Genomic DNA, 25,908 nt, shown 5'->3' on the forward strand with positions numbered 1-25,908 from the left:
ATGGGACAGGCTCAGGTAACATCTAAGACCCTGCTCCTGAACCACTTCCCTGAAATCCGCGCCATGGCTCGCAATTATGGCGGTGTGGAAGTGAAAAAAAAGGTAAGTTTGGTACCCTCTGCTTGGCAGAATGGCCTACTTTTAACGTGGGCTGGCCACCCCAGGGGACCTTTTCCCTGGACATTATTAAGAAGGTCCGAGACGTAATCAACTGGCCTGGATTGCAGGGCCACCCAGACCAATATCCCTATATTTTGATATGGCAGACTTTGGCAGAAAATCCTCCCTCCTGGCTGAAACATTGGCAAAATTGGCAATAGAGACTGGCGTGGACTGGGTGATTCTCCTTCCTTATGCCCTTTTATTGTTTATGGGGCCCCTCTGCCAACCCCCTATAGAATAGGTCCAACTGTTTTTATAAACTAGTAAATTTTATATTGTAATATCTAATTCATGACTAAAAACTCACACTGTGTCTGTCTAAAGATGTCTTGGTATGTCTTTGTCTCTGAGTAATATTTTTGAAGTTAATTTGTAAATGAGCTCTACTTAATTGGCTTAAAAAAAAGGTAAGTGCTTACAAATCAAATAATTCTAAATTAAATAATAGATTCCAGAAGAGATTTGAGACTATAAATGAATAATGTTTGATGCCATCCTGAGAGTTTCACTAAATTTTTTTTAAGTTATCACTGGTATTTATGTTCACCAATCTATAGAATGCTAATATAAAGGTCAATTCTTGGTTGCTTAAGGGAAGTAAGATGTGTGTGTTCAGTAAAGAAGGTATGAAGAATTAAGTTACACTTTATGAAGGAAAAAGGTAGTAGGTCTGACTTACAGTTGGCTGTTCCAGGATGGGAGAACAAATGGGTAGAGAAAGTGATAAAAAGGTTTTGTGGAAAATGGACCCCAAGGAAAGAGTTTTGTGTATAAATAAACATTTTCTTGAGATGTTAAACTGCATTTGACAATAGATTTAAGTTTATTTGCCTCTTAAATGGTCTGTTCTATATTTGCCTCTGAAATCCTATATTGTTACTATACTTCAGAGGGCCCCTGAAACATCCCAAAGGGAGATATTACACTAATTGGGTTCAACTTCCATGTTAAATTACATGGGAAGTATTGTCAAGTGAATAATAAGTCCCTGCTATGAAGAAAGCTGATCGCTGAAAAATTGATGCTTTTGAACTGTGGTGCTGGAGAAGACTCTTGAGAGTCCCTTGGACTGCAAAGAGATCCAACCAGTCCATTCTAAAGGAGATCAATCCTGGGTGTTCATTGGAAGGACTGATGCTAAAGCTGAAACTCCAATACTTTGGCCACCTCATGCGACGAGTTGACTCACTGGAAAAGACTCTGATGCTGGGAAAGGTTGGGGGCGGGAGGAGAAGGGGACGACAGAGAATGAGATGGCTGGATGGCATCACCGACTCTGTGGACATGAGTTTGAGTGAACTCCGGGAGTTGGTGATGGACAGGGAGGCCTGGCGTGCTGTGATTCATGGGGTCGCGGAGAGTCGGACACGACTGAGCGACTGAACTGAACTGAACTGAACTGATATTGTATGGTAAATGTTACTAATACAGATATCCTAGAAACAATTTATGTATAAATTCTGATATATTCAGGTAAAATGTTGCCATAATTCTGATTACTATCTTAAAGTGTTGTCACAACACTAACCAAGTTTCTTGTGAAAATGCTTCCTCTTCCAGAAGATTTATAAAAAGGACTTTTGGATAAATACAAGTTTCTGAACTGGGTAAGAAATTAAAAGATTCTAGTGGGAAACCTGATGACTGTACAAAGGTTAACAAAAGGGCCGAATGAACTGGCAAATATGCTTATAACTTTTATGGTTTCTGAAAAATTACTGGTTTGAATCTGTGTTTTCCAGATCTTAGGAAACCTTCCCCTAAAACTAATTATGATTTAACAGTAATTTGGTAAAATGGTATTTAATAAACAAATTGAAGCATTTAACATTTTTATCTGACCCCTTCAGAGACTGGAAACTCTTAGGCTTCCAGTAACTTCATCAGATAAAGTAGAAAGGTTATCTCACCAACAGGTACAAAAATCTCAGTTTTGGAGACCTTAAGAAAGGGAGGATTTCACTTAGATCTGTTAGGCGAAATCTGTGATAAGCCTTTGGGATGACTCCTAGCCCTGAAAGGTTTTATTTTAAAGTTAAGTTTGAGACTCTATAAGTTTCAGCAAAGCAAAGCAAAAAAAAAGAAAAGTCTATGGTTATATAAATGTAATTAGGTCAAGTTTGTTGAGAACAGATCTATTTTGTAAACAAGTCTTAATTTGGTAATATTTGATAAAAATGAGAATAATTTTAGGGAAAAAAGAATGTTTCAATGAGTGTTAAATCCCAGTTTGTTAATGGAAGTCTGTATCTACTAAGACTCATTTCCTGAATGCATCTTTGCTGTTATGTGATATTAATATAGGATTTGGTTGAGTTCTTGAAGAGCACCCTAGGTTTGTTTCTGAAGCTTGTCTCAGTGATCTATCTTTGGATGAAGATCAGATGCCTCATGACCTGCAACCAAGACTAGAAAAAGACATAATTTAAGGGACTATCTCCAACTTGGATGGAAGGACTTTTTTGAGAAGAAACTACACTACACCAGGTTGAGAAGACGACGATATCAGAGGTAGATAGCTTGCCCAAGATGCTGGACTTGATTCGTATGATCATTTATAATGTTTTCTTGACTTCTTAGCCCTCTGCATATAAATCAAATGCTTTTCTGTCATGGGCCTGATCCCACGCTAGTTTTAAAAATTAATCCAATTGTCTGGTTTGTAGACATGTAAAAGCTCATTCTGCTTATACAAAAACTCTGTTAGACTTGTGCCATCCTAATGTCCTTAAACCATGGCAACAGTCTGCTTCTAAATTGGAAAATTAAAAACAATAGCTGGAAATCAGAGTCAGGGCTATGGGAAATCCAAGATGGCTGCTTGGCTTTTCCCAGATCCCTGACAAACCTCATCTTTTATTTGATGGGTTAAAGCCTTCCTGGCTACAGGGTTAATGCCTCCATAATGAAAAATCATGGAAAATTAAGTTTTGTAAATTGTTAAATTAAGTTTCTAGTTTTGTTAATTAAGGTCTAGTGTTTACTAAGACTCACTGCTAAGACAGTTCCTTGTTACGTGATACTACTAAAAGATTTAATTAAGTTATTAAAAAGGACACTCTAGGTTTGTTTCTAAGGCTTATCTCAGTAACCAATCTTCAGATAAAGGTCAGATGCTCCATAATGTACAACCAGGAGATTAACACCAGGCTATAGTCATTTAACAAATGAAGTCAGGTGATTTGGGGTATACCAGGCTTTATCTAATAAATGTTCTTGACTTATAATTCTTACTTTACTAATAACTGCTAGCTATGATCCTGGATGTTCATTGGAGGGACTGATGCTAAAGCTGAAACTGCAATACTTTGGCCACCTCATGCGACGAGTTGACTCACTGGAAAAGACTCTGATGCTGGGAAAGGTTGGGGGCAGGAGGAGAAGGGGACGACGGAGAATGAGATGGCTGGATGGCATCACCGACTCTGTGGACATGAGTTTGAGTGTACTCCGGGAGTTGATGATAGACAGGGAGGCCTGGCGTGCTGTGATTCATGGGGTCGCGGAGAGTCGGACACGACTGAGTGACTGAACTGAACTGAACTGAACTGATGGCTATATTATTTTCTATGTCACTTGTTTCACTGAACCTGTGATATAATGCTGATATGCAGTTCCATATGAGATCAATAATTGTAATAATATGACTCTGGGTATGGGAAAAAGCAACAAGAGGGAATATTTTCCTGGACCAGGAGGCTAGTAAGACAGTGGTCCAGAGACTTTTGCTACTTGCTAGGCCTGGTCCAATTTTAGCACACTGAGTGGCCCATCGCTTCCCTAGACCTGGGAATGAGCCTTCCCAGCACCACAGGACACAATGGCCATAAAATGGTGTCACATGGTCGGATATGTGGCGATGAAGGGACCCTGATGACTGGAAGTTGGTAATTGCCAGCTGCCTCTACAAAGATTACATCATGACCATTGCGAGCTGCTGACCTTCAACACCCCCTGAAAGAAGTTCAGGGTGAAATCAGGAATGAGGCACTCTGTGCTCTGGAAAAAAAAAAAAAACCGGCAGAACAGGCCTTCAGATAGTTAGATCTTTTCAGAAAAATGTTTTATGAGTTCCAATTCTTGCATCTTCTCATACCTAGAAAAACACTGACGTCATTAATGGTGACATCTGCTTTGGCTTAAAAAAAAAAAAAAATTACAATTAAAAGTCAAAATAGAGTAGCTATGGTTCAGACATCCTGGGAAATAACTATTTCCCAGATATCCTGAAAAATGATATTATGGGTGTGATTTCAGATTAGACGCTATAACCTTAATGCTCCTATAATGCATTTTTGCTTCTGTACTTTGCTTGCTGCTTGCTGCTCGTAGAACCAAAGTTACTCCATTTTAGATAAGGTTGTTTTTAAGGAAAGATTCCTAAAATTGTTTTTTAGTAAGGCTGTATAAAGATCCCTGGATCAAACTCTACCCACAGAGGAAGATTGCTCCGTTTGAACAACAGAAAACGGGGGAATGTAAGAATGGGTTAGCATAAGAATGGCCATCTTAGAGGCCAGAAAAACCATTTTTACTGAGTACATGACTTGAGGGAAGAAGAACTAGATAAGACCTGGAAGACAAGTTAATCTTAAGTACCAAGAATGTGGGCGGCTGCAACACTGAAAATTAAGTAAACAGGTCTGATAAGCTTATCTCGTTAAGACACCAGGATAGAGATATGCACAGCTGTGTATGTGTGTGCTGAAAACTACTGTGAGTTAGGTATTTAGAGCAGATGACACCACCCTTATGGCAGAAAGTGAAGAGGAACTCAAAGGCCTCTTGATGAAAGTGAAAGAGGAGAGTGAAAAGTTTGGCTTGAAGCTCAACACTCAGAAAACGAAGATCCTGGCATCTGGTCCCATCACTTCATGGGAAATAGATGGGGAAACAGTGTAAACAGTGTCAAGCTTAAATTTTTTGGGCTCCAAAATCACTGCAGATGCTGACTGCAGCCATGAAATTAAAAGACGCTTACTCCTTGGAAGAAAAATTATGACCAACCGCAGTTCAGTTCAGTTGCTCAGTCGTGTCCGACTCTTTGCGACCCCATGAACCACAGCATGCCAGGCCTCCCTGTCCATCACCAACTCCCAGAGTTCACTCAAACTCATGTCCATCGAGACGGTGATGCCATCCAGCCATCTCATTCTCTGCCGTCCCCGTCTCCTCCCACCCCCAATCCCTCCCAGCATCAGACTCTTTTCCAGTGAGTCAACTCATTGCATGATGTGGCCAAAGTATTGCAGTTTCAGCTTTAGCATAAGTCCTTCCAGTGAACACCCAGGATTGATCTCCTTTAGAATGGACTGGTTGGATCTCCTTGCAATCCAAGGGACTCTCAAGAGTCTTCTCCAGCACCACAGTTCAAAAGCATCAATTCTTTGGTGCTCAGTCCAACTCTCACATCCATACATGACCATGGGAAAAACCATAGCCTTGCCTAGACAGACCTTGGTTGGCAAAGTAATGTCTTTGCTTTTTAATATGCTTTCTAGGCTGGTCATAACTTTCCTTCCAAGGAGTGTCTTTTAATTTCATGGCTGCAATCAGCATCCGAAGTGATTTTGGAGCCCCAAAAAATAAAGTCTGACACTGTTTCCACTGTTTCCCCATCTATTTCCCATGAAGTGATGGGACCAGATGCCATGATCTTCGTTTTCTGAATGTTGAACTTCAAGCCAACCTTTTCACTCTTCTCTTTCACTTTCATCAAGAGGCTTTTGAGTTCCTCTTCACTTTCTGCCATAAGGGTGGTGTCCTCTGCATATCTGAGGTTATTGATATTTCTCCCAGCAGTCTTGATTCCAGCTTGTGCTTCTTCCAGCCCAGCGTTCCTCATGATGTACTCTGCATATAAGTTAAATAAGCAGGGTGACAATATACAGCCTTGACGTACTCCTTTTCCTATTTGGATCCAGTCTGTTGTTCCATGTCCAGTTCTAACTGTTGCTTCGTGACCTGCATACAGGTTTCTCAAGAGGCTGGTCAGGTGGTCTGGGATTCCCATCTCTTTCAGAATGTTTCACAGTTTATTATGATCGACACAGTCAAAGGCTTTGGCATAGTCAATGAAGCAGAAATAGATGTTTTTCTGGAACTCTCTTGCTTTCTCCATGATCCAGCAGATGTTGGCAATTTGATCTCTGGTGCCTCTGCCTTTTCTGAAACCTGCTTGAACATCTGGAAGTTGAGAGGAGCTGTCCCACGTCCAAGAGGTGGTGGCTGCACGGGCACAGGAGGGCTGAGAGGAGCTACTCCACATTCAAGGTCAGGAGGGGCGGCCTTGAGGAGATAGCCCTCGTCCAAGGTAAGGTACAGCGGCTGCACTTGGCTGGAGCAGCTGTGAAGAGATACTCCACGACCAAGGTAAGTGAAACCCAAATAAGACGGTAGGTATTGGGAGGGGGCATTAGAGGGCAGACACACTGAAATCATAATCACAAAAAACCAGTTGATCTGATCATATGGACCACAGCCCTGTCTAACTCAATGAAACTAAGTCATGCCGTGTGGGGCCACCCAAGACGGACGGGTCATGGTGGAGAGGTCTGACGGAATGTGGTCCACTGGAGAAGGGACTGGCAAACCACTTCAGTATACTTGCCTTGAGAACCCCATGAACAGTATCAAAGGCAAAATGATAGGATACTGAATGAGGAATTCCCTAGGTCGGTAGTTGCCCAGTATGCTACTGGAGATCAGTGGAGAAATAACTCCAGAAAGAATGAAGGGATGGAGCCAAAGCAAAACAAATACCCAGCTGTGGATGTGACTGGTGATAGAAGCAAGGTCCGATGCTGTAAAGAGCAATATTGCATAGGAACCTGGAATGTTAGGGCCATGAACCAAGGCAAATTGGAAGTGCTCAAACAGGAGATGGCAAGAGTGAATGTCGACAGTCTAGGAATCAGTGAACTAAAATGGACTGGAATGGGTGAATTTAACTCAGATGACCATTATATCTACTACTGTGGGCAGGAATCCCTTAGAAGAAATGGACTAGCCATCATGGTCAACAAAAGAGTCCTAAATGCAGTACTTGGATGCAATCTTAAAAACGACAGAATGATTTCTGTTTGTTTCCAAGGCAAACCATTCGATATTACAGTAATCCAAGTCTATACCCCAACCAGTAATGCTGAAGAAGCTGAAGTTGAACAGTTCTATGAAGACCTACAAGACCTTTTAGAACTAACACCCAAAAAAGATGTCCTTTTCATCATAGGGGACTGGAATGTAAAAGTAGAAAGTCAAGAAACACCTGGAGTAACAGGCAAATTTGGCCTTGGAGCACGGAATGAAGCAGGGCAAAGGCTAATAGAGTTTTGCCAAGAGAACGCACTGGTCATAGCAAACACCTTCTTCCAACAACACAAGAGAAGACTCTACACATGGACATCACCAGATGGTCATCACCGAAATCAGATTGATTATATTCTTTGCAGCCAAAGATGGAGAAACTCTATACTGTTAGCAAAAACAAGACCAGGAGCTGACTGTGGCTCAGATCATGAACTCCTTATTGCCAAATTCAGACTTAAATTGAAGAAAGTAGGGAAAACCATTAGACCATTCAGATATGACCTAAATCAAATCCCTTATGATTATACAGTGGAAGTAAGAAATAGATTTAAGGGTCTAGCTCTGATAGGTAGAGTGCCTGATGAACTCTGGACGGAGGTTCGTGACATTATACAGGAGACAGGGACCAAGACCATCCCCATGGAAAAGAAATGCAAAAAAGCAAAATGGCTGTCTGAGGAGGCCTTACAAATAGCTGTGAAAAGAAGAGACGTGAAAAGCAAAGGAGGAAAGGAAAGATATAAGCATCTGAATGCAGAGTTCCAAAGAATAGCAAGGAGAGATAAGAAAGCCTTCCTCAGCGATCAATGCAAAGAAATAGAGGAAAACAACAGAATAGGAATAACAAGAGATATTTTCAAGAAAATTAGAGATACCAAGGGAACATTTCATGCAAAGATGGGCTCGATAAAGGACAGAAATGGTATGGACCTAACAGAAGCGGAAGATATTAAGAAGAGGTGACAAGAATACACAGAACTGTACAAAAAAGATCTTCACGACGAAGATAATCACGATGGCGTGATCACTCACCTGGAACCAGACATCTTGGAATGTGAAGTCAAGTGGGCCTTAGAGAGCATCACTATGAACAAAGCTAGTGAAGGTGATGGAATTCCAATTGAGCTATTTCAAATCCTGAAAGATGATGCTGTGAAAGTGCTGGACTCAATATGCCAGCAAATTTGGAAAACTCAGCAATGGCCACAGGACTGGAAAAGGTCAGTCTTCATTCCAATCCCAAAGAAAGGGAATGCCAAAGAATGCTCAAACTACCCCACAATTGCAGTCATCTCACACGCTAGTAAAGTCATGCTCAAAATTCTCCAAGCTAGGCTTCAGCAATATGACCAACCTAGATAGCATATTAAAAAGCAGAGACATTACTTTGCCAACCAAGGTCCGTCTAGTCAAGGCTATGGTTTTTCCCGTGGTCATGTATGGATGTGAGAGTTGGACTGTGAAGAAAGCTGAGCGCCGAAGAATTGATACTTTTGAACTGTGGTGCTGGAGAAGACTCACCATCACTCATCACCGGTGATGCTGGATGGCATCACCATCTCGATGGACATGAGTTTGAGTGAATTCCGGGAGTTGGTGATGGACAGGGAGGCCTGGCATGCTGTGATTCATGGGGTCGCGAAGAGTCGGACAAGACTGAGCAACTGAACTGAACTGAACTGAGGTATTTTGAAAATATCATGATTTGAAAATGCTATATAACCCCTTGGCTCTGAGTGCTCGGGGTCCCTGTTGAAACCCGCTGCATCAGGCAGATACTTGGACCCCAACCAGCTTTAAATAAACCTCGCTGTGTGACTTGCATTATTGTGGGTGTCCTCTGTCAACTTGAGGAGTGGTCGACTCCCGACCCTAACAGTCGTGAAGAATGGGACACGACTGAGCAACTTCACTTTCACTTTTCACTTTCATGCACTGGAGAAGGAAATGGCAACCCACTCCAGTGTTCTTGCCTGGAGAATCCCAGGGACGGGGGAGCCTGGTGGGCCGCTGTCTACGGGGCCGCACAGAGTAGGACACGACTGAAGCGACTCAGAAGCAGCAGCAGCAAAGGAACAGGAGAGAAGGGGCCAGAAAGAGTTTTGGCTCCCTCCTCCAGTAGCACTACTGCCCACACCTGCTTGCATCATGGAAGAAATTTTCTCAAGACTCTCTGCGGTCTTCTCTATAAGAAACAATATTAATATCATGTTTGCTGATGTGCATGGCAAGTGAATGGAAAGAAGAACCTGAAAGGTGGCTCCCAGGTATTTGGCTTGGCCTGAGATACATGTGGGTACAGTCCCCAAGTCCACATTCATCCAGTCATGGAGGAAGGTTTAACTCTTTGAGACTCATCTTTAGAATGGCAGCCACCTCCCCCTTTCCTGTTGAACGTAAGTCTTTTTCCAGCTTCAGTGTCTTTTGCCTTGAGATAACGACAATAACTCAGAATTCAATGCAACTCATCTTTGCATAAAGGTGGATTCATACTTTTATTGTTATTATATGTGTATTGTCACACTGCTTATTTAACTTATATGCAGAACACATCATGAAAAATGCCAGGCTGGATGAAACATAAGCTGGAATCAAGGTTGCCAGGAGAAATATCAATAACCTCAGATATGCAGATGACACCACCCTTATGGCAGAAAGCAAAGAAGAACTAAAGAGCCTCTTGCTGAAAGTGAAAGAGAAGAGTGAAAAAGTTGTCTTAAAACTCAACATTCAGAAAACTAAGATCATGGTATCCAGTCCTGTCAGGCGAGTGTATACTCCTCGGTTCTGTCTCATCACAACCAAGATTTGGAGTGACGGACATTAAAGCCCTCAGCATGTCACTGCTCTCGGGTCTTGGACAGACCATGCTATAGCTCTCAGGTCTCAAACAGACTGTGTTATAGCTCTTAGACAAATCAGTATTACAGCTCCATGTTATAGCTCTATTTTATTTAGAAAATAGCAGGAAAATCCATCTTCAAGGTGTGAGGGCATGCCGACCCAAAGACGTGAAGAGAAGAATGCCCCAGCGTGCAGGAGAGAGAGAGACATCCCAGCCCTTTGGTTCCTCTTTTTGTATGTTTTTTCCTTCCCCCGGGCCTGCCCTATATAAACTTGGCTAGCCAGGAGTGTTGTTTGTTCTACCTGAGGTCCTCCCTATGGTCCTCGGACCTTCCTTTGTTCTATTTTCATGGGCTTTTCTCTTCCTTGTCTTTTAGCCACCACCATTCTGGATTCCTGTTTCCTATTCTAACTACCTAACAGTCCCATTCGTTCATGGAAACAGATGGGGAAACAATGGAAACAGTGATGGACAATATATTTTCTTGGGCTCCAAAATCACTGCAGATGGTGATTGCAGCCATGAAATTAAAAGACGCTTGCTCCTTGGAAGAAAAGCTATGACCAACTTAGACAACATATTGAAGAGCAGAGACATGACTTTGCCAACAAACGTCTGTCTAGTCAAAGCTATGGTTTTTCCAGTAGTCATGTATGGATATAAGAGTTGGACTATGAAGAAAGCTGAGCACTGAAGAATTGATGCCTTTGAACTGTGGTGTTGGAGAAGACTCTTGAGAGTCCCTTGGACTGCATGGAGATCCAACCAGTCACTCCTAAAATAAATCAGTCCTGAATATTCATTTGAAGGACTGATGTTGAAGCTGAAACTCCAATACTTCGGCCACTTGATACGAAGAACTGACTGATTTGAGAAGACCCTGATGCTGGGAAAAAGTGAAGGCTGGAGGAGTAGGGGATGACAGAGGTTGGATGGCATCACTGACTCAATGGGCATGAGATTGGGTAAACTCCGGGAGTTGGCGGTACAGTGGGGCCTGGTGTGCTATAGTCCAAGGGGTCATACAGATTCGGACACGACTGAGTGAATGAACTGAGCTGAACTGACTGAACAAGCTGGAGTAACAGGTCTGTTTTTACCTGAGGGAAGGATAGAATTGTTGTAGTCAGGCGTTCGGGAAACAAGCTCACTCAGAATGACAATGTAGACAGTGGAGTGCAGTTTATTCACATGGGCGGGCCCAAGTCAGAGTCTCCTGTTAGCCAAGGACCCCGACAAGTTTTGTCCAAAGCTTACAGGACTGGAAAAGGTCAGTCTTCATTCCAATCCCAAAGAAAGGCAGTGCCAAAGAATGCTCAAACTACCGCACAATTGCACTCATCTCACACGCTAGTAAAGTCATGCTCAAAATTCTCCAAGCTGGGCTTCAGCAATATGTGAACCATGAACTCCCAGATGTTCAGCAGATTTTAGAAAAGGAAGAGGCACCAGAGATCAAATTGCCAACATCTGCTGGATCATGGAGAAAGCAAGAGAGTTCCAGAAAAACATCTATTTCTGCTTCATTGACTATGCCAAAGCCTTTGACTGTGTGGATCACAATAAACTGTGGAAAATTCTGAAAGAGATGGGAATACCAGACCACCTGACCTGCTTCTTGAGAAACCTGTATGCAGGTCAGGAAGCGACAGTCAGAACTGTACATGGAACAACAGACTGGATTCAAATAGGAAAAGGAGTACGTCAAGGCTGTATATTGTCACCCTGCTTATTTAACTTCTATGCAGAGTACATCATGAGGAACGCTGGGCTGGAAGAAGCACAAGCTGGAATCAAGACTGCTGGGAGAAATATCAATAACCTCAGATATGCAGATGACACTACCCTTATGGCAGAAAGTGAAGAGGAACTCAAAACCCTTTTGATGAAAGTGAAAGAGGAGAGTGAAAAGGTTGGCTTGAAGCTCAACATTCAGAAAACAAAGATCATGGCATCTGGTCCCATCACTTCATGGGAAATAGATGGGGAAACAGTGGAAACAGTGTCAGACTTTATTTTTTGGGGCTCCAAAATCACTTCGGATGCTGATTGCAGCCATGAAATTAAAAGACACTTACTCCTTGGAAGGAAAGTTATGACCAACCTTGACAGCATATTAAAAAGCAGAGACATTACTTTGCCAACCAAGGTCCGTCTAGTCAAGGCTATGGTTTTTCCCGTGGTCATGTATGGATGTGAGAGTTGGACTGTGAAGAAGGCTGATCGCCGAAGAATTGATGCTTTTGAACTGTGGTGCTGGAGAAGACTCTTGAGAGTCCCTTGGACTGAAAGGAGATCCAACCAGTCCATTCTAAAGCAGATCAATCCTGGGTGTTCATTGGAAGGACTGATGCTAAAGGTGAAACTCCAATACTTTGGCCACCTCATGCAAGAGCTGACTCACTGGAAAAGACTCTGATGCTGGGAGGGATTGGGTGGGGAGCGACAGAGAATGAGATGGCTGGATGGCATCACCGACATGATGGACATGAGTTTGAGTGAACTCCGGGAGTTGGTGATGGACAGGGAGGCCTGGTGTGCTGTGATTCATGGGGTCGCAGAGAGTCGGACACGACTGAGCAACTGAACTATATACCCTAAGTGTAGGTGTCCAAACTCACCTCCCCACATTTCCTGAAACTAGTCTGAAAAAAGGAAAAGAAAGATACAATCTAAGTTAACCCGTGATTCATATGCCTTAAGCCTAGGTAGTTCAGTTCAGTTCAGTTGCTCAGTTGTGTCCGACTCTCGCGACCCCATGAATCACAGCACGCCAGACCTCCCTGTCCATCACCAACTCCCGGAGTTCACTCAAACTCATGTCCACAGAGTCGGTGATGCCATCCAGCCATCTCATTCTCTGTCGTCCCCTTCTCCTCCCGCCCCCAACCTTTCACAGCATCAGAGTCTTTTCCAGTGAGTCAACTCATTGTATGAGGTGGCCAAAGTATTGGAGTTTCAGCTTTAGCATCAGTCCTTCCAATGAACACCCAGGATTGATCTCCTTTAGAATGGACTGGTTGGATCTCCTTGCAGTCCAAGGGACTCTCAAGAGTCTTCTCCAACACCACAGTTCAAAAGCATCGGTAGTTAACAGTGGACAATTATCAATAGGCCTGTGGTCATACCCCAAGAAGCATAATAGAATTTATGATTCTATTTGGTTACACAGGTAATTAGGATATTCTTTTAGGTGATGGAGAGTCTAGGTATGAGCCCTGGGTCTCTTCCTTCTGGGAGGGGGTCTGGTTTTCCAGTTGGTATGTCATTTTCGTAGATACTGGGCATATAGCTCAAAGTCCACAGTCTGGCCCAAGATGAAGTCCCGCTTTAAAAATGGAGCCTGTTCTGTCTGCTTCCTCCTTCAGAATATTTCCATATATCATGAAATCTAGTTGCCTGAAGGGAAGAAAATATCATATTCAGGTGAGCTATTTTCTCAGGATTTCTTTTCTTTTCCCCTTGTGCAGTGAACACATACACACTAAAATCTTCTGAAAGGAAAGATGGGTGTCTAATGTTTAACCACCAGGGGGCTATAAATTACAAGGTCTACAGAAGAGAAAAATAAAACATTTTTGGGCTAGGATTTAGTTTTCTAGCAATCTTGAGTTGACAGGTAGGATATCTGCCTTATTTCCCCTCCCAGGACCCAGTGGATCAGGATAGCAATATATAAATAGTGAGGTATAAATATAAATACTTGAGATGGGTGAGTTTTAAACTTTAGAACAGGAAGAAACATGAAAAAATCATATAATCCAAAACACTCATTTTATTGGGCAAAAAAACTGAGGTCCAGTCCAGTGACATTGACTTGTCCCAAATCACACATTGCATCAAGAATAGAAATAGCCCTTTCTGCAGGGGAGGAATGGAGCCCCAGATGTGTGTCACATCTTCATATCAAGATTTGAATGACCTCATCAAGTAACTGGGGGGTCATAAATATTAGCCTGATTCCCGTGTAATAGAGCATGGTATGGTGAATTCTCTAAAGATATGTAAAATTTCTTCTTACACACCTAGTGCTCCAGGGACAAATTTATTGATTACCTGCACCATGAAATATCATTTCTGTAATAGAAGTTTAAGTCTATATTTAAAAAATTATCAAACAATGCTGAATTAAATATAATCTTAAAATAGTCAAGAGGTCAGTATTTTTGTGTAAGTTTTCCCTTTCCTAGAAATTTTACTGTAGTATGTAGAAATAATAAATGTTAGAATCATCCTGTTGTAAGTTTCACGTTTATAAAAGACAGCAGCATGACTGATTGTATCAAAATAGTTGGTGGCACCAGAGTGGTCACAAAGAGTGGACACGATGTGGCCGCTGAACAAGACGATATTCAATAGGTTATAAAGCGCCATCTCGTGGTCATCTGGAGAATTTAACATTCAGGACCAAGCTGTCCAACCAGCTCTGTCCCCTGCGTGCGGCTCCCTCTTTCCTATCTTCGCAGCAAACTGTAGACCAACACCTATTCCGTCCTTTCGGGATAAGCAAGTTCATCTCAAGAAAGGCCCCTAAGACTTGTATATACCTTTTACTTAATTCATAGTAGCAACTATTTGTTTTCCAGAAACAAGACTGTCTCCTGCAAACCTTGAAGTCTGACTCTTTTTATATTGCATTTGAGAATAAATGGCTATTTTCCACAAGAGGATTTATTCCAGGTTTTTTTTTTTTTTTTTTTCAATTCAAAGTTATTGTCAGCATCAGCACTAAGAAACTGGTCTAGTAAATATTAGTTGAAATGACTCTTTAGATGTGCACTGTTTTATGACTGGGCCCATAAAATACTCAGATTTCTTAATGTAAATCTATGTTTTTGGCTTATGATACCTTATTAAAAATAGACAAAACTTCCTCAGTTATTAATATCATAGTGAAATGTGAATAAAATTAAATTCTCTAGATGACCACTAGATGGTGCCATATAACCTATTGACTATCTTCTTGTGAGCCCCCTCCCCGCCCCGCCCCGCCCCCCGCCCCCCGCGGACTGCAGCATTCCAGGCCTCCCTGTCCCTCACCATCTTCCAAAGTTTGCCCAAGTTCATTTCCACTGAATTGGTGAGGCCATCCAATCATCTTATCCTCTTTTGCCCTCTTCTGCCTTCAATCTTTCCCAGCATCAGGGTCTTTTCCAGTGAGTGGGCTCTTCGCATCAGGTGGCCAAAGGATTGGAACTTCAGCTTCAGCATCAGTCTTTCCAATGAATACTCAGGGTTGATGTCCTTTAGGATTGACTGGCTTGATCTCCTTGCTGTCCAAGGGACTCTCAAGAGTCTTCTCCAGCACCACAATTTGAATACCATCTACCATCCTGTTTTTACTGCCTTCTGTTTCAGGTTTATTCCAGATGACTTTTTAATGATTGCAGGTCCAATTTGAATTAATATTTATTAATGATGTGTATAGATACTGATCAAATAGTATTGCTATTAGTTGAATGATCTGGGAAAAGTCAGTTAACCTCCTTGTGCCTCAGTTTCCTCATCTATGAAATGAGCAGAAGACTCCTTGCTCATGTAGGACCCCACGACATGGTCTCTTGGCCTTGGCAGAATATACCAAGGATGAGCCTGTGACCTAAAAGCAGTGACTCTGAATCCTTCTCTGGACTTTTTTCAAAATAGAATTGGGAAAGCCAGCCAGGGCCTCCCTGAAGTGGGAGGATCACAATGTGGGATGCAGGTACCAGGGAAGCAGGGTGGGAACTGGCCTGGAGTAGGAAAAACTGACATTGAAAACCAGAGACACGGAGACAAGAGGCTGAGAGAGTCCTGCAGTGCTCACGTCCCAAGGGTTGATGAGTCCAGTTGTTTTCTCACATTTGGCAACAGGATGTCCCTCCAATAAATACTCTTTTGCACCCCAGTTAATTTGACTTGGGTTATCGTCACTTTAACCAAAAGAATTCTAACTAATCCAGGGACTCACTCATTCTGTTCATTCAAAAATATAGCCAAGCAATTTAAGTCTTTACCCCATAATCCCTTCAAGTCTAACTCCCTTTGTATTTGATAATACCAAAAGAGGAAAAAGCACAAAGACAGCAAAAGATAAAATAAGGGGAAACAGTTTCAAGCTTGTGACTCATTAGAAGTAAGTTGCACCTTGAAAGGAAGTGCCTCCTCAGAAATCCTAAGCACTTTATAAATGGTTGTTACTTCTTAAAACCATCCCTTCAGTTCTAAAAATCTGGATGGCTCAGCGTTCCTAAACATTCTCCTGCCGGGCAGTTCATTATTTTTTGGATGGTAAGTAAGTGGCATAACTTTATTCTGGTCTTGATTCTACTCTTTAAAACTAATGGGATAAACATATATTTCCCAGTACTTCTATTCTCAGAAACTCAAGACTAAAGGAAACAGTAGAAGGTAGTACAGTTCCAGTGCAGAATCTCAAGGCAGTAAACCACTGGAGATCTTGACCTCTCTTTCTCCCTCTCCCTTTTTCTCTGGCTCTCTCTGTCTCAGTAGAAACATGCAGGATCTTGAGTTCTGTTATGCCATGTGCTGCCTACGAAAGCAGAATCCTAAAATGGGCACACTGCTAGGGGATAGGACCATAGAGAATCTGGTGACCCCTCTATTGTTTCATGGCTGTTTTAGATCCAGCAGGAACACACTCTAAATTAACCTGGAGCAGTAGAGAATCACTCCTCTTCTGATGAGTATGCAGGTCAAATACAGCTGTCTGATGTGTGGGGGAGCAGTATAAAACATAAAAACATGATTTATAGTCTTTTATGACTATAAAAAAGTTCATTTTCATTCATCCTCTACATCATTGCAACAAAGTGCATTATGGGAGCAGAATGATTTTTTAAAAAAAATCTCAATAAAGCATTACTCTTCCCCCATAATACCAGTGTCATCTCTGCCAAAACTTCCCACCTTCTTTCTTGTCAAAAGTGGCCCACCGGTTTCCAGCTCTCTAAGATCACAGTATTATTCGAAATATCTGTGAAATGCCACTTCTCTCCACCCACGGTAGTTAATTCAGCCAATTCACATTTGTCCCTTGGGAATTCATTACTTTTCCTCCATCACTGTAACTGGTTTTCCCGATGCAAACAGCCAACTCATTTGAAAAGTGCCTGATGCTGGGAAAGATTGAAGGCAGAAAGAGAAGAGGGCATCAGAGGATGAGATGGTTGGATGGCATCACCGATGAAATGGACATGAACTTGAGCCAACTTCAGAGATGCTGACGGACAGGGAGGCCTGGGGTGCTGCAGTCCATGGGGTCACAAAGAGTCGGACACGACTGGGTGACTGAACAACAGCTCAACTATTTTCCTAAACCGGATTCCAATGATCTCAGATTGGATTAGACAAATCCGTGTTTTACTTTCTTTGTCTTCCTTGGATTTATCCTTTCTGACCATGGGCAACCTCTCTCTACTTTCTTCTGCAAGTATCCTTAATGTGTCTCTGTTGCTTTTTCGATCAAAGCAAAACTCTTTGTTTTGACATCTGAAATCTTCATGGATACTTATTTACTTACATGTTTATTTTTTGTTTTATCTATTCAAACAAGTGAAAACATTTTTGAGTGCTTATGAAGGTCTTTTGTCCTGAGCTACAGAAGTGAAAAAAATGAAAGTTCTACCATCTTGGAGATTCTAGAGTGGGGAAGCAGACAAGAAAAATTCAATTAATGTAGAGTATGTTAAGTGGAGATAAGTGCTAAGAAGGCGCAAAAAAGTATGATAAGGAGGGTAGAAATTGCTGACTGAGGCACAAGCTTGTATAAAGAAATCAGAATATTGGGACAGTCAAAGAAGGTGACGTTTGAAAAAAGACGAGAGGAGGTGTGGAGGTGCGTGAGGCAAATGGCAATCTTAGGGAGGAGAGTACTTAGCAGAAGGGAAATAATGCTTCAAAAACCCTGAGTCCTGAGTGTGCATGTAGCATTTGAGGAAAAAGCAAGACCAGGGTGTAAGGCTAGAGCAAGGTTGAGACGGCAAGGGAGCCCCCGTGAACCATATGCGAACCAATGGCTTTGCCCTGGGAGAGCTGGCAAGCTGCTTTAAGGGTTGAGCAGAAGAGCAACATGTTCTGACTTGAAACTATCACTCTGGCCACCATGTGGACATTACTACATAGGAGAGAGAGGAAGGGTAGACGCGGGGTGATCCTCTCGGGGAAGTGGTCATTTTCCTTTGGGCCGTGTGTTAGTCTCTCAGTTGTGTCTGCCTCTCTGCGATGCTATGGGCTGTAGCCTGCCAGGCTCCTCTGTCCATAGGATTCTCCAGGCAAGAATACTGGAGTGGGTTACCATTCCCTTCTCCAGGGCATCTCCCAACCCAGGGATGGAACCCGGGTCTCCTGCATTGCAGGTGGATTCTTTACCATCTGAGCCACCAGGGAAGCCCTTGGACTGTGGCAGTGTCAGGGAAAGTAGTGAGAAATGAATCTATTTGGAAATTATTTTGTATTCACAGCTGATAAGACAACCCGAATGCTTAAGGATGTGTGTAGGAGAAAGAAAGGAGTGAAGAATTTTGACTAACTAAGCAGAAAGTTGGAGTTATTAGTAACTGGTACTGGAAAACTACTGAAGATACCCAAGTACTCGTTAACAGAAAGATTCTACATCTTTCACTTCAAACTCTTAGTGACCCCATGGACTGTAGTCCACCAGGCTCCTGTGTCCATGGGATTTTCCAGGCAAGAATACTGCAGTGGATTGCCATTCCCTTCTCCAGGGGATCTCCGACCCAGGGATCCAACACAGGTCTCCTGGGTCTCCTTCATTGCAGGCAGATTCTTTACCCACTGAGCCACTGAGGAAGCCTTTCCTTGCCTTAGGCTATAGCTTTCATTTCCTTTGCTTAAATCCCTCTTCTCTTTTGCAATACCCTCATTCAATTGAGAATATTTATGAAGTGCTTATAATTTGCAAAACCCTGTCTTAAAAACTGGGAAGGATATGAAATAAGTAAGATATGCCCCCACATATCCCAAACAATCTATATGAGAAAAATATTTACAGTATACTAACGCATATATATGGAATTTAGAAAGATGCAAATGATAACCCTGTATAAGAGACAGCAAAAGAGACACAGATGTATAGAACAGTCTTTGGGACTCTGTGGGAGAGGGTGAGGGTGGGATGATTTGGGAGAATGGCATTGAAACACGTATGTTGTCATATGTGAAACAAATCACCAGTTCAGGGTCAATGCATGTTATAGGATGCTCGGGGCTGGAGTGCAAGGATGACCCAGAGGGAGGATAAAGGGAGGAGGGAGGTGGGAGGGGGGTTCAGGAGGGGGAACTTATGTAAACTGGGGCGAATTCATGTCAATGTATGCAAAACCAACCAATATAATATTGTAAAATAATTTGCCTCCAATAAAAAATAAATTACTTAAAAAAAAAGAATATTACATGCGTTTGTGACAATAAAGCAATATAATTCCAATATGCATAATTTATGGTTAAATAATCATTTGTGACCAAAGAATAGCGAATAGGTACAGAAAGAGTGGAAAGGTAACTGAACAAGACATGGCCCCTGTTCTTTATATGCTAAAAGTTCAGTGAAAGTTCAGTGAGATAAAAAGAAAAGAATGACACAGAATTAAGGCAGAAATAGATCACTGTCACCCAGGGGGATTCAATAAATGGGTCAAACCTGTAATTTTTTTAAGGCCAGCTTGAATTTTATCCTTCCACGAGACTTTCCCTAACTAAATTACCCTCTGGTAAGTTTCCTTAACACCTACCTAAAATCAGCACTCGGATTTTTGCTTAGGTTTATATTTTCTCAAAGGTATCCATTAGTTATACTATAGAACATAAACATGAGAGCAGAACTTCATCTTATTTAGTTTCCTTTAAACTTTAAAAACACTAAATATTGTAAAAAAAATTAGAAAATATACAAATTATTAATACTATAAAAAATCTCATATTACTGCAAAATGCTTTTGGCAAAAGAGTGTGGAAGGGCAGGAGAGTCTTCCCGAAAGTCCCGAACTTCCTTTTTTGAATGTGTGTGTGTGTGTGTATTGCATCCCAAATAGGAATATATTAAATGTTGAAAGAATTAGTCAAATGCTTGTCCCCTAATTTTCGTTTGGAGACTTTACATCGGGCAACTGTACTATTTCCACATATTTTGTACAATTGCTGTCAATCATGATGCGTGATTTTCCTTTTATCAGGCAGTGCATGTTACTTTAATTTCCTTTTTAATATTTCTGATTTAAAGCACTATCAGTTCAGTTCAGTTCAGTTCAGTCGCTCAGTCGTGTCCAACTCTCCGCGACCCCATGAATTACAGCACGCCAGGCCTCCCTGTCCATCACCAACTCCCGGAGTTCACTCAAACTCATGTCCACAGAGTCGGTGATGCCATCCAGCCATCTCATTCTCGGTCATCCCCTTCTCCTCCCAACCCCAACCTTTCCCAGCATCAGAGTCTTTTCCAGTGAGTCAACTCGTCACATGAGGTGGCCAAAGTATTGCAGTTTCAGCTTTAGCATCAGTCCTTCCAATGAACACCCAGGATTGATCTCCTTTAGAATGGACTGGTTGGATCTCCTTGCAGTATAAGGGACTCTCAAGAGTCTTCTCCAACACCACAGTTCAAAAGCATTGATTCTTCAGCGATCAGCTTTCTTCACAGTCCAACTCTCACATCCATACATGACCACAGGAAAAACCATTGCCTTGACTAGACGGACCTTGGTTGGCAAAGTAATGTCTCTGCTTTTTAATATACTATCAAGGTTGGTCATAACTTTCCTTCCAAGGAGCAAGCGTCTTTTAATTTCATGGCTGCAATCAGCATCTGCAGTGATTTTGGAGCCCCCAAAAATAAAGTCTGACACTTTTTCCACTGTTTTTCCATCTATTTCCCATGAAGTGATGGGACCAGATGCCATGATCTTTGTTTTCTGAATGTTGAGCTTCAAGCCAACCTTTTCACTCTCCTCTTTCACTTTCATCAAGAGGCTTTTGAGTTCCTCTTCACTTTCTGCCATAAGGGTAGTGTCATCTGCATATCTGAGGTTATTGATATTTCTCCCAGCAATCTTGATTCCAGCTTGTGCTTCTTCCAGCCCAGCATTCCTCATGATGTATTCCGCATATAAGTTAAATAAGCAAGGTGACAATATACAACCTTGACATACACCTTTTCCTATTTGGAACCAGTCTGTTGTTCCATGTCCAGTTCTAACTGTTGCTTCCTGACCTGCATACAGGTTTCTCAAGAGGCAGGTCAGGTGGTCTGGTATTCCCATCTCTTTCAGAATGTTCCACAGTTTATTGTGATCGACACAGTCAAAGGCTTTGGCATAGTCAATGAAGCAGAAATAGATGTTTTTCTGAAACTCTCTTGCTTTCTCCATGATCCAGCGGATGTTGGCAATTTGATCTCTGGTGCCTCTGCCTTTTCTAAAACCTGCTTGAACATCTGGGAGTTCACGGTTTACATACTGCTGAAGCCTGGCTTGGAGAATTTTGAGCATGACTTCACTCACGTGTGAGATGAGTGCAATTGTGCGGTAGTTTGAGCATTCTTTGGCATTGCCTTTCTTTGGGATTGGAATGAAGACTGACCTTTTCCAGTACTGTGGCCACTGCTGAGTTTTCCAAATCTGCTGGCATATTGAGTGCAGCACTTTCACAGCATCATCTTTCAAGACTTGAAATAGCTCAACTGGAATTCCATCACCTCCACTAGCTTTGTTAGTAGTGATGCTTTCTAAGGCTCACTTGACTTCACATTCCAAGATGTCTGGCTCTAGGTCAGTGATCACATTATCGTGACTATCTTGCTCGTGAAGATCTTTTTTGTACAGTTCTTCTGTGTATTCCTGCCACCTCTTCTTAATATCTTCTGCTTCTGTTAGGTCCACACCATTGTCCTTTATTGAGCCCATCTTTGCATGAAATGCTCCCTTGGAATCTCTAATTTTCTTGAAGAGATCTATTGTTTTTCCTATTCTGTAGTTTTCCTCTATTTCTTTGCATTGATCACTGAGGAAGGCTTTCTTATCTCTCCTTGCTATTCTTTGGAACTCTGCATTCAGATGCTTATATCTTTCCTTTTCTCCTTTGCTTTTCGCCTCTCTTCTTTTCACAGCTATTTGTAAGGCCTCCTCAGAGAGCCATTTCGCTCTTCTGCATTTCTTTTCCTTCGGGATGGTCTTGGTCCCTGTCTCCTGTACAATGTCATGAACCTCCGTCCAAAGTTCATCAGGCACTCTATCAATCAGATCTAGTCCCTTAAATCTATTTCTCACTTCCACTGTATAATCATAAGGGATTTGATTGAGGTCATATCTGAATGGTCTAGTGGTTTTCCCTACTTTCTTCAATTTGTGATAAAGATTAAAAGAAACAATGTGTGGAAATACTATCAAGTTTGAAACATTCTGTAAAGGTAGCTTGTTTTTCTAAACTTCTAAAATCTGCTTTTATGCTAGTTCTGTCCATTCTTGACAAGATGATTTTGGTCAAAATGGGGAATTTCATATAGAGTGGCTGACACTAGTTTGTTGTTCTGCTAACCTTTTTTCACATTTCAGAGGTATATGCTAATGTGTGTGTGTTCTTTAAACAAAACACTCTTTAGGTTGTCTCAGCTCCTCGGTGACATTCATAGTATGACATTTTTGCCATTTAAAAGTGCTGAAGTTGATAAAACACAGTGAAAGAAGGCACTGCTCGATGCTATTTTCACTTTGTCAGGCACTCTGTAGTGGCTTAAGCAAGATTTGAAATTTTCATAGTAATGTAAATAGGCATATCATTTTTTTTCTTAGACTTTTTTATGTGAAAGAAAAAGCGAAAAAAAAAAAAAAATACCAGCCAGGGATGAATCATTGAAGTGAAGAAACTTGGTTTGCACACATAGCCTAGCTCAAAATCCATAAAATGTAGTGACTGTAATGGATAGTTTCAGGGAATGTTTTTTCACTTGTGTAACAATTTTATGTTCTTCATTTCTAAAAGAAATTCAAAAGGCTTTCATAGTCTTCATTTCTATAAAAAAAGAAAAATAGAGAATGAAAAACAATGAATATTTACAATATCATTCAGCTCCATGGCAGAGACAAAAATCAACTAATTATAGTTTTCATACATAGCAACAAATAATTGAAAATACAGTTGAGAGATATACTGCTTACAATTGAAACAAATATTTTGGAATACCTGAAAATAAGGCCAAAACATAAGTGCAAGATTATAACCACAACACAAAAGAAACATTGTTAAAGAACATTTAAAATAATTCAAATGAATGGGTAGATTACGTTCCCAGGCAAAAATACTCTAATATTACAAAGATATGAATTTTCCAAAGTAGATGTATAAAGTATAAAGGCAATGGCAAGCCCCTCCAGTACTCTTGCCTAGAAAATCCCATGGACGGGGGAGCCTGGTAGGCTGCAGTCCGTGGGGTCGCTAAGGGTCGGACACAACTGAGCGACTTCACTTTCACACATTGGAGAAGGAAATGGCAACCCACTCCAGTGTTCTTGCCTGGAGAATCCCAGGGACGGGGGACCCTGGTGGACTTCTGTCTATGGGGTCACACAGAGTCGGACACGACTGAAGTGACTTAGCAGCAGCAGATGTATAAAGTTAGATAATCACTGCAGGATTTTCAGAAAGCTTGATAAACTAAAGTTCCCATGAGAGAAAAAACAGACATAAGGAAACAGAAAAGATTTAAATGCATAAAAGGGGACATTCCCTATCAGATGTCAATGTGGTCTACGAAATTTTTAAAATTAAGGTAGCATATGTCAGCATAGGAATAGATCAATGAAAAGAGTGGGTAATGAAGAAAAGATGCCATTATTATTGGAACCATATGATAATTAAGAGCATGTGCTCTGGAGCTAGCATGGCTTGGTTCAAGTCTGAGTCTGACACTAAATTGTCACTTTGGGAAAATTATTTACTGTCACTGAACTCTGATAACCTAATGTATAAAGTGGAGATAAAAATAGTACCTACCTATTTTTAGGATTAAATTTTTAAATAACATAAATACTTGAAAAGTTGGGCTGGCTTCCCAGGTGGCTGAGTGGGTAAAGAATCCACCTACAATTCAGGAGACACCAGAGATGAGGGTCCGATCCCCAGGTCAGGAAGATTCCCTGGAGAAGGGAATGGTAACTCACTCCAGTATTCTTGCCTCAAGAATCCCAGGGACAGAGGAGCCTGTTGGGCTACAGTCCATGGAGTCACAAAGGGTCGGACACAACTGCAGCATCCTCATCAGCAATCAAAAGATATTATTTATAATTATCATCATCTCAGTAAGACAAAGAACAACTACTACTTTTAATTTTAAGCCAGTGGAGAAAGGATAACTGGTTACCTGCTGAAGCCAGACTTAAATTACTATAGCACATCATTCACAAAAGTAATTTCCAGATTTATTCAAAGCAGCTAATTTTTAAATTTCTAAAAATTATATTTGAATTAAAACTATGCATGAAAACATATTATAACTTTGTAATGGGAAGACCTTTCTAAGACAAAGTCTGCTGAAGCTAAGTCGCTTCAGTCGTGTCCGACTCTGTGCGACCCCATAGATGGCAGCCCATCAGGCTCCCCTGTCCCTGGAATTCTCCAGGCAAGAATACTGGAGTGGGTTGCCATTTCCTCCTCCAATGCATAAAAGTGAAAAGTGAAAGTGAAGTCGCTCAGTCGTGTCTGACTCTTCAAGATCCCATGGACTGCAGCCCACCAGGCTCCTCCGTCCATGGGATTTTCCAGGCAAGAGTACTGGAGTGGGGTGCCATTACTTCCCTGAAGCCAAAATCTAACAGTTATAAATATAATTATTGAAAAATATATATGTGCTTTCCGCACCACCAAGACAGGAGCTCATACAGCATTGTTCTGGATTCCCACCATAAATTAAAGGGAAACTTTCACAATGTCCAGAGTCCTTGAAAGAGGATGTCCTCAAATTCCTTGCCACAGGAACCCACTTAGGTGGCCCCAAGCTTGACTTCCAGATGGAATGGTACATCTGCCAAAGGAAAGCTCATGGCATGTACATCATAAGTATGAAGAGAAGCTGGGAGGAGCTTCTGTTGGCAGCGTGTCATTGGTGCCACTGAAAACCCAACTGATGTCCGTGTCACATTCTCCAGGAATACCGGCCAGTCAGCGGTGCTGGAGTCCACTGCTGCCACTGGAGCCAGTCCTATTGCTGGCCGCTTTACTTATGGAAACTTCACTAATCAGATCCAGGCAGCCTTCCGGGGGCCAAGACTTCTGATGGTTACTGATCCCAGGGCTGACCACTGGCCTCTTACAGAAGCCTCTTCCATTAACTCATTTACCATTGCTCTGTGTAACACAGACTCTCCCCTGTACTGTGTGGACATCACCATTCTGTGCAACAAGGGAGCTCACTCAGTAGGTCTGATGTAGTGGAAGTTCTGCACGTGCGTGGCACCGTCTCCTGTGAACACCCATTGAAGGTCACATCTGATCTCTGCTTCTACAAAAATCCTGAAGAGACTGACAAAAAGAAAAGCAGGAGGCAGCTGAGAAGGCTGTGACCGGGGAGGAATTCCCATGTGTCTGGACTGCTCTAGCTCCAAAGTTCACTGCTTCCTAAGCTAAGGTGATGGCCTGGTCTGAAGGTGTGCAGGTGCTTTCTGCGTCTGTTCAGCTGTTCCCCACTCAAATCTATCAATGAAGACGGGTCTGCAGCTCCCACTGCTCGGATCGCTGAATGGGTAGGAACAACCACGCATAGTCTTAAGTTGTTCTTCCACAAACTCAAAATGGAAATAGCTTGA

The 25,908-nt window shown here is 41.9% G+C and overlaps 1 pseudogene; it reads left to right on the forward strand.

Moving 5' to 3' along the window:
• Positions 1 to 25,908, forward strand: LOC129560769 (small ribosomal subunit protein uS2 pseudogene; annotated as a pseudogene).

The sequence above is a fragment of the Moschus berezovskii genome, chromosome 10 (genome assembly GCF_049115385.1).
Source record: "Moschus berezovskii isolate FMDL1 chromosome 10, NW_MosBer_1.0, whole genome shotgun sequence".
In the NCBI taxonomy this organism is placed as follows: domain Eukaryota; kingdom Metazoa; phylum Chordata; class Mammalia; order Artiodactyla; family Moschidae; genus Moschus; species Moschus berezovskii.